The sequence below is a fragment of the Eschrichtius robustus genome, chromosome 3 (genome assembly GCF_028021215.1).
Source record: "Eschrichtius robustus isolate mEscRob2 chromosome 3, mEscRob2.pri, whole genome shotgun sequence".
Lineage (NCBI taxonomy): Eukaryota > Metazoa > Chordata > Mammalia > Artiodactyla > Eschrichtiidae > Eschrichtius > Eschrichtius robustus.
In genome coordinates this window covers 127,273,720-127,292,222 of record NC_090826.1, presented here as the reverse complement: position 1 = coordinate 127,292,222, position 18,503 = coordinate 127,273,720, and the positions used below count along the sequence as shown (strand labels likewise).

At 36.9% G+C, this 18,503-nt stretch overlaps 1 long non-coding RNA gene across 2 annotated transcripts; it reads right to left on the bottom strand.

Annotated features, from left to right (window-relative positions):
- Positions 1 to 5,642: 5,642 nt before the first annotated feature.
- LOC137761440 (uncharacterized) lies at positions 5,643 to 18,412 on the bottom strand. 2 transcript variants are annotated; one of them, XR_011073417.1, is made up of 5 exons: positions 18,239 to 18,412; positions 16,441 to 16,513; positions 8,426 to 8,513; positions 7,340 to 7,418; positions 5,643 to 6,688 (listed from the first exon to the last, which is right to left on the bottom strand). It is a non-coding gene; the product is annotated as an uncharacterized lncRNA (long non-coding RNA). The 2 variants fall into 2 exon arrangements; XR_011073418.1 differs by having other exon boundaries at positions 18,249 to 18,412.
- Positions 18,413 to 18,503: the final 91 nt, after the last annotated feature.

Here is an 18,503-nt window from a genome sequence, read left to right as displayed (position 1 = left end):
AGGAAAGGAGGGAGAAGAGTATCAACGAAAAGGAGAGTGAGTTTGGGAGCAACCTCTCTAAGGTTACAGACTCTGCTCCACGTTTGTAGTCTTGGAGCTCCTTGCTATAATGTGAAGCAGAGTAAGTAAGCAACAAAAATATGGGCCCCCTGTGAAAGTGGCAGCTCTGTGTCCCTCATGTCCTTCTAGGAGAGGCTGAGCGACCATGTGTTTGTACATTACACCAGGAGAATGTTGTATACAAATCCAGCAGTTTATGAAAATTTATTTCAAGATTTCTGGAAATAAAGTTTCACATTTATTACTACTTAATGTGCATCAAGTTGAAACAGGAGGAAAGGGGGCAGGGCACAACCTTTAAAAGAATGACACAGCTGTTGAGGATACTATATAAACTAGTTAGAACAAATTAGGCCCAAGATGGTGCAAGATTCGAATTCTAGTAGACCTTGAAGCTCACTGTAATACATTAGCATGCTAAATAACACACCCACAGGCACCAAGACAGTTCTGAGGCAGGCCATTAAAGGCCAAAAAGTGGGTGGTGGCCCAAGTCCTGGAAATCCCTGCCCCTTCTTCAAAATAGTTAGAATATTCCTCCTACTCGTGTATGGAATTACTCAGCCCATAAAAACTAACCACGCCCACAGCCCAGGGCTGTTCTCAACTTCTGAGAGGACTGCATTCTGCCTGTGGAACGTGTATCTCTCTAAATAAACTTGCTTTCACTTTACCGTGGCTTGCTCTTGGATTCCTTCCTACATGAGGCCAAGGACCCTCACTTGGTGGCCTGCCCCATGGACTCACTCGCCTGAAACCTGGGACATGACCATCTTCTTGAGCCCTCCATTTTCCTGCAACAAAGTTGTAGTCAAATTGTAGTGTTCATACAGTACTATATTTTACAGAGATACTGGTTTGCCACTGAGTGGTTCAAATTAACATTAAAGAAATCGTGGCTGTCTAGTTATTTCAGAAAGTCTTAAAAATTCTAATGGAAATATAACTTCCTTGCTAATTTCTTCTTTTCTATTTTACTGTATTTAACGAAGAGGTTTGGTTCTCCGAGTAGGCATTTACTGCAAAAGGACGCATATTTTGCTGAGTCACCTTCCTTACTGTTACTGACCTGGTTTCTTGGACTCTGTAATCAACAGAAATTGATACAAGACCAGACAAGGAATTCAGGCAAGACTTTATAAGGACTACTGCTGCAGCACGAGGGAGTGAAAACAAGTAACAGGTTCACTTGCTCAATCCCTGGCGGCGGGGGTGGGAGGGGTGGGGGGGTGGGGGGGGTAAGCTGGTTCCTTAAATGGGGTGAGGGTAGGGGTTGATCTGTGGGTGGGGCCGGAGGCGTGGCTTAGGTGGTCTGCCCACCCTCTTGGTGGTGCTGTGTGCAGGGATCAGGGCAGTACCCTGCTTTTGCTCCTGGCACCTCAGAAGTAGCAGCTGGGTTTTGGCCTTTTGTATCCTATTGTTCATAACTGCCCAAACTGTGCATGTGTGCAGATATTTTTAGTCCTTTATAGTTTCTTTGTATTCTGTTGCTCAAGGAGACATTTGTCCAGGTGCAAGGACTGAGTAAAGGGTCTCAGGCTCCAGGTCCTAGCCTGTCTCATTATTATCTCACAGCATTTCTTGTTTTAAATCCTTACATTCTTTCTCAAATTTATTTTGCTTCACATGATTACACATTTCTTCAAAAAATGAAAACTAACGCATCTAGAGCCAAGAATAACTGCATTGGTTTATAACTTTGTGACCAGAAACTTGCAATTCTTGGTACTTCTATTTCCACAGTACATTAGGCTTGGATAGGTAGTTTTATTTTTTCTCACTCAAGTTCTTCAGGATTTAAGTGGTAGAGAAGAAGGAATGTAATTCTCAATTCAATGCAATCATTGTTTTTGTTATACTTGAAAATACTTTTGTTGTTCAGAGTTAAAACAAAACATGGACCCAAATTACCTGTATTCCTAACTTAACTCTCCTTCACTCAAATACCAGCAGTGCCTGCAGCCAGACAAAAGTAGAGAACACCTGATGGAGGGAAGCTAGAATGGAAGGAGACACTGGTTCATTGTCATTAAAATATTTTATCTTGGGAAATTTTACAAAAACATATTTTCACAGAAACACATTGTTAGGGCCCTTCCTAGGGCCACAGAAGAAGCCGGTGCAGATGAGAAGCCCTGAAATGTAAGCTTTATTAGCTTCATGATAAATCCTCCTCTGCTTGAACTTCTATGTCCTTTTAGCTCCTGTCCCTTTTCTTCTTTTCCCTCTGTAGCAATACTCCTTGAAGTGAACTGGCAATGCTGCGGCCTCTGCTTACTCTCCTCTGTTTTGTTTAGGATCCCATCATTGCCCTAAAACTGCGACTGAGCTCACTCTGCTCGCTGCACGACAGACAGGCCGATAAATCGGGAGACGAATTGTTGCGTCAAGGAATAATGACTTTAATCAGAAAGCTAGCAGATCAAGAAGATGGCAGACTAGTGTCCCCCCCCCCCCCAACAAAATCTTCCCTCAGTCCCAATTCGGGCTCCTTTACACAGAGGAAGGGGAGTGGGAGGGGCCTACTGCGATGCCAACCAATGGCTGGCTGGGACTGCTAATGGTAGCCTTCCAAGGGTTGCTCCCTAATGCCTGCTCACTAACGGTGGTCTGCTTCCGGGAGGGGCCCATTGTGACCAATGGCCGACCAATGGCTGAGCGGGACCGCTACCAGTCACTGCTAACAACCCCGCACCTGCCCCGCCTCTATTATACCCCGATCATGTATTAGTCATTCCTCCCAACAGCCTTAGTAGATGTCCATCCCCATTTTAAAACAGGGTCCAGAGCATAAGTACAATACTAACTTGCTCAAGGTCACAGAAAGAAACAAAACACAACTATTGTCAAAACAGTGGTTCCCAGTCCTCATTGTATTTGGCCTGTCAGCAGCATTTGAAACAGTGAACATCCCTTCTTTAAACAAGACCTTCCCTTGGCTTCTGGAACACAACTCTCTCTTGATTCTCTGTAACTCACTGGTTGCACCAGGATCTTGTTTACTGGCTCTTCCTCTTCTTCCTGACAGCTAGATAGAAGTTGGAACACTCTCAGGCTTACTTCTCTGAACTTTTGTTTCCCTCCTCACCTACATCCCCTCCCTGTGTGTCATGTATATCCCTTTCCTCTTCTCTGAATTCCAGGCTCTATATCCAACTGATCAGTTCCATCTCTACTTGATTGCCTAACTAATCACAACAAAACTGAAAAAAAAAAAACTCTTGATTTGTACCCTGCTTGTCCTAGATCTCAGTAAAGTGCCATTTCATTCTTTCATTTGCACAAGCTAAACAAAAGCATTAAGTCATTGGTGACTCCTATTTCTCTTTCACTCTCCCCTCAGTCTATGGATAGCAAATCCTATTGACAATATTTCTCCCCATCTTTTCATACCATCTTTCTCTTATTGCATCAACTCAGGTATTATGTAATTCTTTGTGAAGTCATTCATTTATACTTGTTACCTGAGAGTTGGTTAGTCTAGAATCAGTGAATGGGGTAGAGCCTGGGACAGAAATGGTTTGTTTTGCTCTACATTTTTCTTGCTCCCTTAAAAGGAAGAGAAGAAAAAAAAGAGTGGCAACCATCAAAACATCTTCCTCTCTGCTCATCAAAATTAATTCAGTTCACTGCCATATCAGGCCAAATAAAGATTGGCATAAGAGTAGTTACGAATTTCAAGCGCTCAGCCTATAGGATTTCTACTTCTATGCCACCTCTTATCAATCTCGTTTATTAATAATGCTACTGTATTTTATTTATCTTTGTGCTTTACAATTATTATAACAGCAAAATTTATACTAATTTCTACTCTTAAAATTAAACTTTTTATCACATGAGGTAATTGTCAGTATTCTTGAATCTGGTTATGGAATAGGCATATAGAAAACAACAACTGCTTATGTTTGAACCCAGGAGTGATGGAATTAGAGATTAGTTATTTGAAAATTAGTTGCTTTTTAACATCTCAAGTAGATACTTTTTTCTGCCCTTTGGCCTCCTCTCTCCCCCTCTACTATGCATTGTGTGTCTGCATTAGGCATCAACCAAACCTCCCCCATGGGTAGAAATACTTGCTCAACCATAAAGAGCAACATTCTCCTAGCATCAACAAGACAACTCCTTAAAAGATAACATTCTTTCTTGATCTTGTAAGGGGCCACGATGATGCTTAGATCTAGATTGTGTAAACTGTCAATAATACATTATTTAATGTATAGCCCTCTGTAGCAACAAACTTATATAACTGTGCCTTGATTTCTAATGGGCAGAACAGTTCTTGGAGTTTTCTTTTTCTTTTTAATAGATTTTGTTGTTGTTGTTGTTTTATAACTTTGTTTATTTATTTATTTTTGGCTGCGTTGGGTCTTCATTGCTGCATGCGGGCTTCCTCTAGTTGCGGCAAGCGGGGGCTACTCTTCTTTGAGGTGCGTGGGCTTCTCATTGTGGTCGCTTCTCTTGTTGCAGAGCACGGGCTCTAGGCATATGGGCTTCAGCAGTTGTGGCACGTGGGCTCAGTAATTGTGGCTCCCAGACTCCAGAGCGCAGGCTCAGTAGTTGTGGTGCACGGACTTAGTTGCTCTGTGGCATGTGGGATCTTCCCGGACCAGGGCTCGAACCCACGTCCCCTGTACTGGCAGGTGGATTCTTAACCACTGTGCCACCAGGGAAGTCCTCTCAGAGCTTTATAAGATGCTGTTCCTGGGCTATAATCATCAAATTTGGCTCAAAATTTTCCATTTCTTTCCTTTTTTTTCTTTTTTCTTTTTTACTTTGTTTTATTTTTTCAAGTTATTTTATTGAAATATAGTCAATTTACAACGTTGTGTTAGTTTCTGCTGTACAGCAAAGTGATTCCGTTATACATATGAATATAGATTCTTTTTCATATTCTTTTCGATTATGGTTTATTACAAGATACTGAATATAGTTCCCTGTGCTATCCAGTAGGACCTTGGTGTTTATCCATTTCTTTCTTGATCTACTGATTAATTTTTCGTCAACATTGAGATGTTCTTGAATTTCAGGACTTAGAAATTTTTATTACTTTTTATTGTAAAGTACACTGAATATTAACCAACCACCTTTACGATAAACAAATACAGTAACAGTAACTCACACTAACACAAAACATGTTCCTAACAAGCCATTGTTTTTCTGTCTGGGGCAGTTTTAAAGTCACCTTTTTCCCCCCACAAAAACAGAAATGTACTTATACAAAAGCCATCTTTTTAAACAAAGCTAATGGTTCACAAAAAACCATGAATATAGTATGTAACCAGTTGATACACATCTAATAGATTTTGTTAAAATCAGTCTCATAGTAACATGTCTGAAGTGTTCTTTAGCAAAATATGTGAAGAGAAGACTTTATCAATGTCTAAAAAAGTGGGCCTTCTTTATAGACAATCTGGGACATTATCATAAAATATTAAAATTTTCCATTATTATAATTTTTAAGACTAATCTTTAAAAAATACACAGTTACAAATTTACTATCAGGTACACTATGTTGCACATTTAATGTCTTTTAAACTAATTATAAATAACAAATATGGTACCTGTGAATTCATTAATGTCTTCATAAAAATTAGAATTTGATTACAATTGAGAGGAAGATTTGTTTTTTGATAGAATAGTAACTGTGGGATAATACAAACACAAAAATTTGTGAACCATTCCCTCAGATTACCTAGCAATGTTGGGAACAGTAGGTGGTCAATAAACCTCTAATGGATTGAATTTAAGACTCTTCACAGACTTTCCCTACCTGATTTTCCAGCTCTGTTTCACGACAGCATCCTACACTATTCCAGAATACATGCTGTGTTGTTGACATTACTCAGGAGCCTCAGATTCTATGCTTTTGCACATATTAGTCCCTGTGTCTGGAATGCCCTCACCCCGATTTCTGCCTTTGATATCCAACTCATTTGTCAAGATTAGTTCAAATGCCACTTTTTATAGGCAGCCTTCTCCAATATTTCTATGCTACCACACATACATACAGCTATGTATTACAGTTATTTGTATGTATATATTGTCCACTTTAAGCTCTTTGAGGGCAGAAACTTGTCTTGTTCATTGTTTGTCTCTTAGTACCTAGCACAACACCCTATAAATGTTCATTGAATTGATTGATTAAAGTGGAGATATTGAAGGTTTTCTAAGGTTCATATCTTTTGCTAAAGATGATATGAATTCATGGAAGAAATATCTTTGGGAAATATGCTTTAGATCTTGTGCACTCGAAGCCAGTGACTGAAGAAAATTCTGGCTTTATTACTGATAAATCTGTGATCTACTCTCAGGGAGGGATAGAATATATACTAGTGAAGCTCTTAATATATGCCAATCCACTACTGCTGGTTTGATTTCATACTCTGCTAAATTGTCTGCTATGTACAAATATCAACAATTTAGAAAAGAACCCCGCCTCAGGTTGTGATGGGTGCCACTGTGCTGTAAGAAGGGCTATAACTCAGCTGAGATTGGCTCCAGAGGTAGGAGTTTCTGGAGTTCAATTCTCCCTTGGAAAATTTCCCATTGAATCAGAGGTAATGCTGATTTACGAATCCTCTGAAGATTGAGCTGGTGGGTGGATTAATGAAGAAAAACAAAGGAAAACCTAAAACCAAAAGCAAGATTAGATAAGCCACAGACTGGGGAAAAATATTTATAAATCAAATATCTGATAAAGGACTTGTACCCAGAATATATAAAGAATCCTTACAACTCAATACTAAAACAAATAACCCAGTTTAAAAATGGACAAAAGACTTCAATAGACATATCACCAAAGAAGACACACTAATGGCTAACAAGTATATGAAAAGTGCTTCAAATTAGTAGCATTAAGGAAATGAAAATTAATACCAAATTGAAACAGGAAGGAAGGGAGCATTTTAAAATGACATAGCCATTGTGGATACAACATAAACTGGTTAGAACAAACTAGGTCCAAGATGACAGAAGATTTGACTTCCAGTAGACCTTTAGCCTCATTATATGCTCATTGTAGTATATTAGCATGCTACTGAGCTATGACCAGGTTTGAGGCTGACCATAAAAGGCCAAAAAGTGGGTGGTAGCCCAAATCCTCAAAGTCCCCACCCCTTCTCCAAAATAGTTGGAATAATCCTCCCACTTGTTAGCCTATGGAATTACCCAGCCCATACAAACTAACCACACCGTATTTTGGGCCACTCTCAAGCCTTTTGAGAACAGACTGCATTCTGTCTATGGGATGTGTATCTCTCTCAATAAATCTACTTCTTACCTATCACTTTGCCTCTCGCTGAATTCCTTCTGTGCTGAGACATAAAGAACCTGAGCTTCCTTAAGTCCTGAGACCAGGCCTGCAATTTCAATTAAAAGACAGTGGGTTTGAGTCTCAGCCCATGGATTCAAGGCCCAATCTGAGTTTGGGCTGAGTAAAAGTCTCAGCCTGTGGGTTCAAGAACCAATCTGAGTTTTGGCTGGGTTCAAATCTCATCTGAGTTGTGCAGTTTCAAAATGAGATGCCATTACACACCCTCTAGGAAGGTATAATTTAAAAAGCAGAAAATACCAAGTGTTGGTAAGGATATAGAGAAACAGGAATTCCCATGCATTACTGGTGGAAATGTATCAATCAGCACAGCCACTTTTGAAAACAGATTGGTAGTTTCTTAAAAATTACACACAGCCCAATAATTCCACTCATAGAAATCTAACCAAGAGAAATGAAAAAGATAGGCCCACACAAAGACTTGTACACACATTTTTAAATCAACATTATAATAGTCATTATAAGCAGAAACAACCCAAATGTTCAGCACCCAGGGAGTGGATAAACAGAAGATGGTATAGCCACACAATGAATACTATCTTGTGTTAAAAAGGAACAAAATACTACGCATACTACACAACAGATGAACTTTAAAAACTTTATGTTAGTGATAGAGGCCAGATGCAAAAGACTACATAGTGTCAGAAAGTAGAATGGTGGTTGCCAGGGGTTCGGGAGAGGGACAAATGGGGAGTTAATCTTTAACAGGTATAAATTTTCATTTGGGGAAGATGAAAAAGTTCTGTAGCTAGAGGCAGAAAGTAACCATTGTGAATATCTAAGCCTAGACATTCTTCATAACAAAGGCTTAATCTCCAGGGAAAAAGACTTTCCCAGAGCCTTATCTTATGTGAGGGAAGGGCATGTCCTCAACTCCAGTTCCCTCTAGCCTTTCTGTCTCACCTAAATAGATAGAGGGGGAAGCTAAGAAACACTTGAGAAGGTCACGGCCCAGGGACCAAGGCCCACTGAAAGAGTGAGATTTAATCATAAGATTATAGAATGATTCTCTTCTTCCATACTTTACCACCATACCAGTAGGGCTCCAGTAGAATAACAGTGAATTACAGCTGAAGGAGATGCAAGCTCTCTTTGAGGAGGAGTTCTTATGGAAGCCCAAAAACTAGAGAGAGAAAAAGAAGGACACTAGAGAAATTTGAACCCTCTGGCACATGCAGCTATGGAAAACATTAAACACAGCCCAACTTCTAACCATATTAACATAAAATCTCACACTAAAGGCCTATCTGCTTCAGTCCCTATTATCTGATATATCATGTCCAGATTTCAACAAAAAAATTTACAAGTCATGCTAAAAGCCAAGAAAAAACACAGTCTGAAAAGACAAAGAAAGCAACAGGACCAGGCCCAGCTTGACAGAGATATTAGAGTTATCAGATTGGGAATTTAACTATGGTCATTATGTTAAGGGCTCTAATGGAAATTATAAGAAAACATGCATGAAAAGATGGGTAATATAAGCAGAGATATGGAAACTCTAAGAAAGAATCAAAAGGAAATGCTATAAATCAAAAGCACTGTAACAGAACTGATGACTCCATAAAAGGCATACATCACTACTCTTGACACAGCAGAAGAACCAGTAAGCGTGAAGATTGGTCAATGGAAACTTCCCAAAATTTAAGGCAAAGAGGAAAAAGAATGAAAAAAAGAATAGAATGCCTAAGAACTGTGGGACAATTATAGAAGATGTACCATACATGTAATTGGAACACCAGAAGGAGAAGGAACAAATGAAGCAGAAGAAATATGCAAAGTAATAATAGCCGAATAACCTTCCAAAATTAATGAAAGACAGCAAACCACATATCCAGAAAGCTCAGAGAATACCAAGCAGGGTAAAAAACAAAACAAAACAAAAAAACCAAAAAACACGAAGAAAAAAAAAACTACATTAAGGTATGTCATATTCAAATTGTAGAAAACCAAAGACAAAGTTAAAAATCTTGAAAAAGCCAGAGGCAGGAAAATCTTACCTATAGAGGAACACAGATTATAGCAGATTCTTGTCAGAAACCATGCAAGCACAAAGAAAGCTGAGTGAAATATTTAAAATATTGAAGGAAAAAAATCATCAACCTAGAATTCTGTATTCAACAAAATTGTCCTTTTGTTCAGGATAAAGACTTTCTCAGAAAATTAAAAACTGAGAGAATTCAGTACAAGCAAGAAGTATTAAAATGTTCTATCCTGCAAGAAATATTAGAAGTTCTTCAGGGGGAAGGAAAATGACATATAGGTCAGAAACTTGGATCTACATAAAGAAAGAAAGAATGTTAGGAAAGGAATAAATAAAGGTAAAATAAATTTTTATTTAATCTTAATTTATTAAAAACTAAACCTTAAAATGTTTAAAGTAATAATAGAAGCAATGTATTGAGTGATTATATCATATGGATAAGTAAAATGAATGACAGCGATGTCACAAGGATCAGAGGAAGGAACTGGGAATACTTTTATAAGGTACCTGCACTACATATGAAGCAGTAGTGTTATTTGAAATTAATTTTAGATTAGTTAAAAATGTACTGTAAACTCTAGGGCAGCCACCAAAAATTTTTTTGGAGGAAGTATAATTGCTATCCTGAGAGAAGAGATAAAATAGGTAATATAAAATGCTCAACTAAAACCAGAGAAGGCAGAAAAAAAGGGGGGAGACATAACAAAGAATAAATGCAATAAATAGAAATCAATTATAAACATGGAGGATATTAATCCAAGTATATCAATAATTGCTTTAAATGTAAATGGTGTAAATACAACAATTAAAGGAAAGAGACTGTCAGAGTGGATAAAATATAAGACCTAACTTATTTATAAGAAACCCACTTTAAAGACACATGTATGAATAGATTAGAAGCAATGGGCTAGGGAAAGATATACCATGCTAACAATCATTAAAAGGAAGCTGAAGTAGCTATATTGATTTCAGACAAAACTGAATTCAGAACAAGGACAATTAGCAGATATAAAGAGGGTCATTACATAATGATAAAGAGTCCAATTTTCTAAGAAGACATAACAATTCTTAGTGTGAATGCACTTAACAACAGAGCCTTGAAATACATGAATCAAAATCTGACAACTAAAAGGAGAAATAGAAAAATACACTATTATAGTTAAATTATTCAACACCCTCTTTTAGTAATTGATAGATCAAACAGGCAGAAAATCAGTAAGGATATGGTTGGCCTGAAAAGCACTATCAACCTGATCTAATTGACATTTATAGAATATTCCATCAAACAACAGCAGAATGCACATTTTTTCCAAACCTGAATAAACAATTTCCAAAATGGGCCACATTCTTAGTTGTAAAACATACGTTTACAAACTTGAAAGTATAGAAATCATACAAATTATATTTTCTCACCACAATGAAATTAAACTAGAAATAAATAACAGAAAGATAACTGTAAAACCTCCAAATATTTGGAGTTAAAAGACACATGTCTAAATAACACCTGTCAAAAAGAAGTCTTGAGAGAAATTTAAAAATGTTTTGAACTAAAAGAAAATACTATTTATCAAAAGTTGTGGGAGGCAGCAAAAGCAATGTTTAGACAGAAGTTTATAACATTAAAGGCATATATTAGAAAAGAAGAAAGATCCAAAATCAGTAATATAAACTTCCACTTTAAGAAACTAAAGAAAAAAGGGCGATTTAAACCTAAGGCAAGCCGAAGAAGATAAATAATCTTTAAAAGGCAGAAAAAAATGAAATTGAAAACAAGAAATCAACAGAGAAAATTAATGAAACACAGTTGTTAAGATATCAATAAATCAATAAACCTCTTGCCAGGCTGAGAAGACACTAATCACCAATGTCAGAAATGAAAGAGGGGGGCTTCCCTGGTGGCGCAGTGGTTGAGAATCTGCCTGCCAATGCAGGGGACACAGGTTCCAGCCCTGGTCTGGGAAGATCCCACATACCGCGGAGCGACTAGGTCCGTGAGCCACAATTGCTGGGCCTGCGCGTCTGGAGCCTGTGCTCCGCAAACAAGAGAGGCCGCGATAGTGAGAGGCCCATGCACCGTGATGAAGAGTGGCCCCCACTTGCCACAACTAGAGAAAACCCTCGCATAGAAACGAAGCCCCAACACAGCCATAAATAAATAAATAAATAAATAAATAAATAAAATTTAAAACAAAAGGAAATGAAAGAGGGATTATTACATGGACACTTAAGAATAATAAAGAAATAACATAAACAGCTCTAGGCCCATAAATTTGATAACTTAGATGAAATGAATGAACTCCTTGAAAAACACAATCTGAATAGGCCTATAGCTATTAAAGAAATTGTATCACTAATATCCTTCCAAAATAGAAAGCACTAGGCCTGGATGGTTTCACTGGTGAATTCTACCAAATATTTAAGGAAGAAATAATGCCGATTCTCCACAATCTCTTCCAGAAAACAGAAGCCGAGGGAACACTTCCTAACTCATTCTATGAGGCCATCATTACCCTAACACCAAAAACAAACAGACTTTACAACAAAGAAAAACTACAGACTAAAATCTTTCATGAACATAGAAGCAAAAATCCTCAACAAAATATTAGCAAATTGAATCCAGCAGTGAAAAGAAATATACACCACAAACAAGTGGGATTTATTCCAGGTGTGCAAGGTGGCTCAACATTAAAAAATCAATCAATGTAGTCCACCATATCGACAGGCTAAAGAGAAAAATAATGTGATCATATCAATTAATGTAGAAAAAGCATTTGACAAAATCCAAAAGCCATTCATGATAAAAAAAAAAAAACAAAAAAACCCCAAAAAACTTACAGTAAACTAAGGATAGAGAGGAACTTCCTCAACTTGATAAAGAACATTTACAAAAAACCTACACCTAACATCATACTTAATGGTGAGAAATTGGGCATTTTCTCCCTAAAATCAAAAACAAGGCAAGAATGTCCACTCTTACCTAAAGGATGAGAAGGATTTAGAAGTGCAAATATCTGGGGAAGAGCATTCCCGGCAGAGGAAACAGCAAAGATGGAAAAGAGCTTGACGTACTTGAGGAACACAGAGGAGGTCAGGGTGCTTGGTGTATCATAAATGAGCAGCAAAGTGGTAGGAGGTGAGATTACAGGAGTAAGATGGGGCACGATTATGCAGAATCTTGGAAGTAAGTTAAGGAATTTGAATTTTATTCTAATAGCATTGGAAGGTCAGAGAGGGGTATGATCTGATTTACATTTTTAGAAGAGTGTGGCTTGCCGACATGAACCTCTTGGTTGTGGCCATATACGTTCTAGGGAGGCATTCACTCTTTGCATGTAGATTCAGAAGACAAGATGAGTCCATTTTCAGTTAATGCATAGGTACTCTTGCATATCCAAGTTTTGTAATGAGCTTTAATGATATTGCCATCCCCAGAGAAGAGAGACAGCCATCATTGCTATTGGATTGTCACTTTAAGGCAGGAGACATTCACCAGGCATAGGTGAAGAGAAAAAGTTGGAAGAATTCAAAGTCAATTTTTTTAAGTTTATGGTTTTGAAGTATAGCTTTAAAAAATTATTATTCTCAAGAAAATCGGAACAGCCTTAGGGAACTTGTCTATAACTTTGTTATAAAAATGCTACTGAAGGCCTTGTCCCTTTCATCATTGACTACTCCTACTAAAAACCCCACCAAAGAAATTATTTTAAAAATAAATGCCAGGACAACAGGTTTTTCTTGAGGAACACATGTGATTTCTTTTAAGAGCTAGAAAGTGTACTTTATTTCCATTTTTACACTAGCTGCTTAAAATTTGAAAACTCAGTTAAAGAAACTGAACTGACTCTTAGTGTTAGCATACTGGCATTCGCTTCATCTATATCTACCATTCATTGTATCCAGGATGGTATTGCAAGCAGCTTCAAATCCCTTTGGGAACATGTTGAATATAAACTTAATCACAGGCAAATTTTATGCCTAATTGTATATTACCTTCAGTAAACCAAAATGTACTTTGCCTTTCTATGGGGTGATGTCAATAGTAAAGAATATAAGTGGAACATGAAGGACTATAGAGATTATTAATTTAAAAGTATTTTTATGACAACAGAGTGACCTGAAGTGCATTTCCTCATGTTGATGAGTCAATTATTTGATCTCGCACAGACGATAAGCAGGGTCATTCTTATCACTAGTCATCAATACTATTTGTATACCTTAAATAGAGCCTTTGTAGTTTAGCTTTCATATTTAATTATTTTTTGCTTTTCACATTAAATATGTATGTCTATAAGTCAAGAAAGTGCAACTTCTGCTATAAAACTGCAAAGAGCTAGACCTATAGGACAGCTTAGCAAATGGCACTTAATGTTTAACCATATGGGTAGTTTCAAAGAGTAATTATTCAATCAGGCAATAAAACACTACTTATAAACAGAGGGTTTTCCTGTCAATAATTTAAAAGGTAAATTATGTTTGTTGTTTTTCCTCAAAGGCTAACCTCTGATTCATTTTGCTTCTTTCCCTTTATAATTTATTTCTATAAAATCCTTCTCCCAGATTTCAGGATTTCTAATCACATACTGAGTAAGCTAGAGCCTCATAGCAGGAGATCCCTTGAAACTTCTGCCTTATGGGGGCTGGGCATACACTCAAAAGTGCTGAACACATGAAACAAGTGCTGAATAATTTTTTTGTGTTAAAGGGATGTACTTATTGCTGGCATACAAGCTGAAAAAGGGATTGTCCTGCTGCTAAGGGTCATATGCAAACTCAAGCTCTCCAGCCTTTACTGTGACACACTCATAATAGTGCACTACAGAAAGAATTTCTTGATTTTTTCAGCAGTTGCTATATTTTTATTATAACTATATCCAGATATAAGATATATCTGATATGTAATATATATGTAATTGATAAATATTATTATACTCAAATCTGTGTATAACTACTATTAAAAGTATCAAATGTCATCTCAATAAGACTTAACTTGACTAAATTATTTGAAATAGCAGCCCCATTACTACAACCTAGCCCCACACTTCTGATCCTCTCTTCTTTGCTTTATGTTTTATATATCATTTCTCACCTTCTAACACACAATATGATTTACTTATTTAGTATGTTTATTATTTATTGTCTTTTCTCCCTACTAGAAGGTGAGCTCCATAAAGGCGGTGAATTTTTCACTTCCTAAAGAAAATATTCCCTACATTATAAAATAGCTTTTTTAATTTACAAAAGATCCAGATGTTAATGTATCGATTTCAAATACATGTACGTAAACATTATAAAGCCCTTGTGTTCTGTAAATAAATGAGCCTTAAAGGTGGAATGTATAGGTATAAAATTCAGAAAAATACATGCTTAAAATTTCACCTCTTCTTTTTCCCTTCCTTTCAGATGATAACATTCTAATTTCTGGGCTGGGAACTCAGAGATCTGAACTTATTAGACTAAAGTAAGGCAAAGGACTCAGACTTTTGCACCTTTTTTTTTTGGCAACTGGGTTCTAGGTGTTTGAGATAGTTGGAACTCTGACTTCCAGGGAATATGATAGTTCATTGATATAGTCCAAGTATCTAGAACAGTGTCTGCCATTTAAGTGCTGAGTAATATTTGTTGAATGATTTAGAATATCGTGACTCTATGCAGAATCTGAATATTGTCTGTAAAGTGTATTACTTTGAACAGTTTTATAGAAGACATGTACAGTCATGTCTTCTTAATTCTTGGCATTTATTTAATCTCTTCCGGGTACTTAAGTTAAATTAATATTGGCTTTTCTAAATCAAAGCCTTCAAAGTGTATTTTTTTTATTGAAAGAGAGTTGCTCAACTTTATGCTGCTCTCTTCCTCATTTTGTGTACTTATTTCTATACTATGTATAATGAACAATGACAGAAAACTGGGGGAGTTTTATCTCTTTCTTGGATCGTTTTTTCAGAATGGACATTCAAAATTTATAGTTATAACTAGTATTAAATTAACCAGTGGAGAGGGAAAACACATGGCACTATTCATATACACAGTGATCGCTATTTGTAAAATCCCATAGTCTTTCATTTCTCTAAAGAAAACATACAGATGGCCAAGAGGCACATGAAAAGATGCTCAACATCACTAATCATTAGAGAAATGCAAATCAAAACTACAATGAGGTATCACCTCACACCATCAGAATGGCCATCATCAAAATATCTACAAATAGTAAATGCTGGAGAGGGTGTGGAGAACAGGGAACCCTCTTGCACTGTTGGTGGGAATGTAGATTGATACAGCCACTATGGAGAACAGTATGGAGGTTCCTTAAAAAACTAAAAATAGAATTACCATAATGCCCAGCAATCCCAATACTGGGTATATACCCAGAGAAAACCATAATTCAAAAAGACACATGCACCTCCAGTGTTCACTGCAGCACTATTTACAATAGCCAGGTCATGGAAGCAACCTAAGTGTCCACTGACAGACGAATGGATAAAGAAGTTGTGGTACATATATACAATGGAATATTACTTAGCCATAAAAAGGAATGAAATTGGGTCATTTGTAGAGACGTGGACAGACCTAGAGACTGTCATACAGAGTGAAGTAAGTCAGAAAGAGAAAAACAAATATCATATATTAACACATATATGTGGAATCCAGCAAAATGGTACAGATGGACCAGTTTGCAAGGCAGAAATAGAGACACAGATGTAGAGAACAAACATATGGACACCAAGGGGGTAAAGGGTGGGGGGTGGGATGAATTGGGTGATTGGGATTGACACATATACACTAATACATATAAAATAGATAACTAATGAGAATTGCTGTATGCCACAGGGAACTCCACTTTGCTGTACAGTAGAAACTAACAAAACATTGTAAAACAACTATACCCCAATTAAAAAAAAAAATCCCAGTCTTTGATGAGTCATAAATTCCAAACACATTTCTGCTGCCTATTACTAAAACACAGTCATTTATAGATGTTTAACATTTTCTGACTTTGAAGAGCATTAAAGTCCATCTAAGTGAAAGGGCCTGGATAGCAGAAAACTTTTCTTTTTGTACCTGCATTTACCTAAATCATCCTGTTCTTATATTTCCTTAATTCTCCTTCCTTGTGCAGTCATTGGTAGTCCAAAGGGCTCACACTAGAGAGAAGAGGAAAGAGGACTTTATTTTTCCAGCTTCACTGAGGTATAATTAACAAATAAAAATTGTATATAGTTAGGTTATATGACATGATTTTTAAGGTGTACAATATGATGACTTTATATATATAAATATTTTATATGTAAATATATATTATTAAATATTATACTATATATAATATTTATAAGTATAAATGATTACAACAATCAAGTTAATTAACACATGCACTACCTCCCATAGTTACTTTTCTTTTTTTGGTGATAACACTTAAGATCTATTCTCTAAGCATGGGTCCGGTTGACCAATTCAGTAACATTTTCAAGGTTCATCCATGTTGTAGTATTGAATATTTATCAGTACTTCATTCCTTTTTACAGCTGAAATATTCCATTGAATGGATATACTACATTTTACGTATCCATTCATTATTTTTTTGCCATTTGGGTTGTTTCTGCTTTTTGGATATTATGAACAATGGTGCTATATTCCATTAATATTTGCAAAAATACTTAAAATATTTAGGAGGGTCAGTGGAAAAAATATTCAACTAGGAGTTCAGAAATGTAAGGTCAACTTTAGCTTTGTAGTAATTCCATGTTCACTAAAGGAGATTTGACTAAAATTCCTTTGACCTTCAACACTTGATAATTTTACATTTTTTGTCTTTTTCAAGTGTTTGGCCTAAGACCAAAGTCCTGCAGCAGAAGAAACATTAGGTCATTACAACTATACATTCTACACTGTAGCTAGGAAGTGCACTCAATATTGTAATTAATCTTAACCTTAAATCTTTTCTATGTTTTTTAACTTAGTCTACTGTACAGTTTGGAGAATACTTAAAAATTCAGTTTTATATTGCTCCTCTTTGGAGAAAAGGTGCTCTCCATTTTACCAAATGATAGAAATCCTAATAATAAACAAAAACAATCTGAATGGAATGTGCTGAGGAAATATTTTCATTTCTCCCTGCTTTATGTCTGGTAGGGAATGGACAGCTCCTAAAATCTTGTCATCTGTCACCACAGCCCCAAAATCACCTTGCTCCCCCTTCATACATAAAGATGACCTTTAAGGAGGATTTGAGAAAATTCTAGATGACCATTTTGACATGCTTGAAAGCTGGAGCAAACATCCTATTTCCTTTGACCATTCTCTTGGGCAATAAAAGTTTATATTTTATTTTACTCTATGTTTTTATTGAAATATAGTTGATTTACAATGCTGTGCCAATCTCTGCTGTACAGCAACGTGACTCAGTTATACACATATAGACATGCTTTTTCATATTCTTTTCCATTATGGTTTATCACAGGAGATTGAATATAGTTCCCTGTGCTATACAGTAGGACCTTGCTGTTTATCCATCCTATATATAATAGGTTACATCTGCTAATCCCAAACTCCCAGTCCTTTCCTCTCCCACCCCCTCCCCCTTGGCAACCACAAGTCTGTTGTCCACGTCTGTGAGTCTGTTTCTGTTTCATAGTAGGTTCATTTGTGCCATATTTCAGATTCCACATGCAAGTGATATCACATAGTATTTGTCTTTCTCTTTCTGACTTAACTTCCCTTAGTATGATAACCTCTAGCTGCAAAGGTTTGATTTTGCTTAGGGGGGATGGGGGTGGGACGGGGAATCTTCCGGTCACTAATTAGCAATGTGCTTATCTACTAATGAAAGCTGAAACTACTTTTGGAAGTTAATGGTGAAGAAAACAACTTACGGCAATATACCTCTAGAATTCATTCTAATAAAGTCCGTATCCGGCAAGAGACACACGTTGGAAAACTCAACCCAGAGAGTAAACTTTCCCCAGTTCTTACTAACGCTCGTGAAACTTGCGGGTGATGCTTGGATTTCTCGGTCGTTTCCCCAGAAACCGCAGCCAGAGAGGTCGTTTGCCCGCACCAGGAGGAGCGCCTGGTGAGGTAGGCGTTCTTAGGCTATCGTCTGCGTCTGCGCTGGTCTCCTACGCCCTTGCAGCGAAA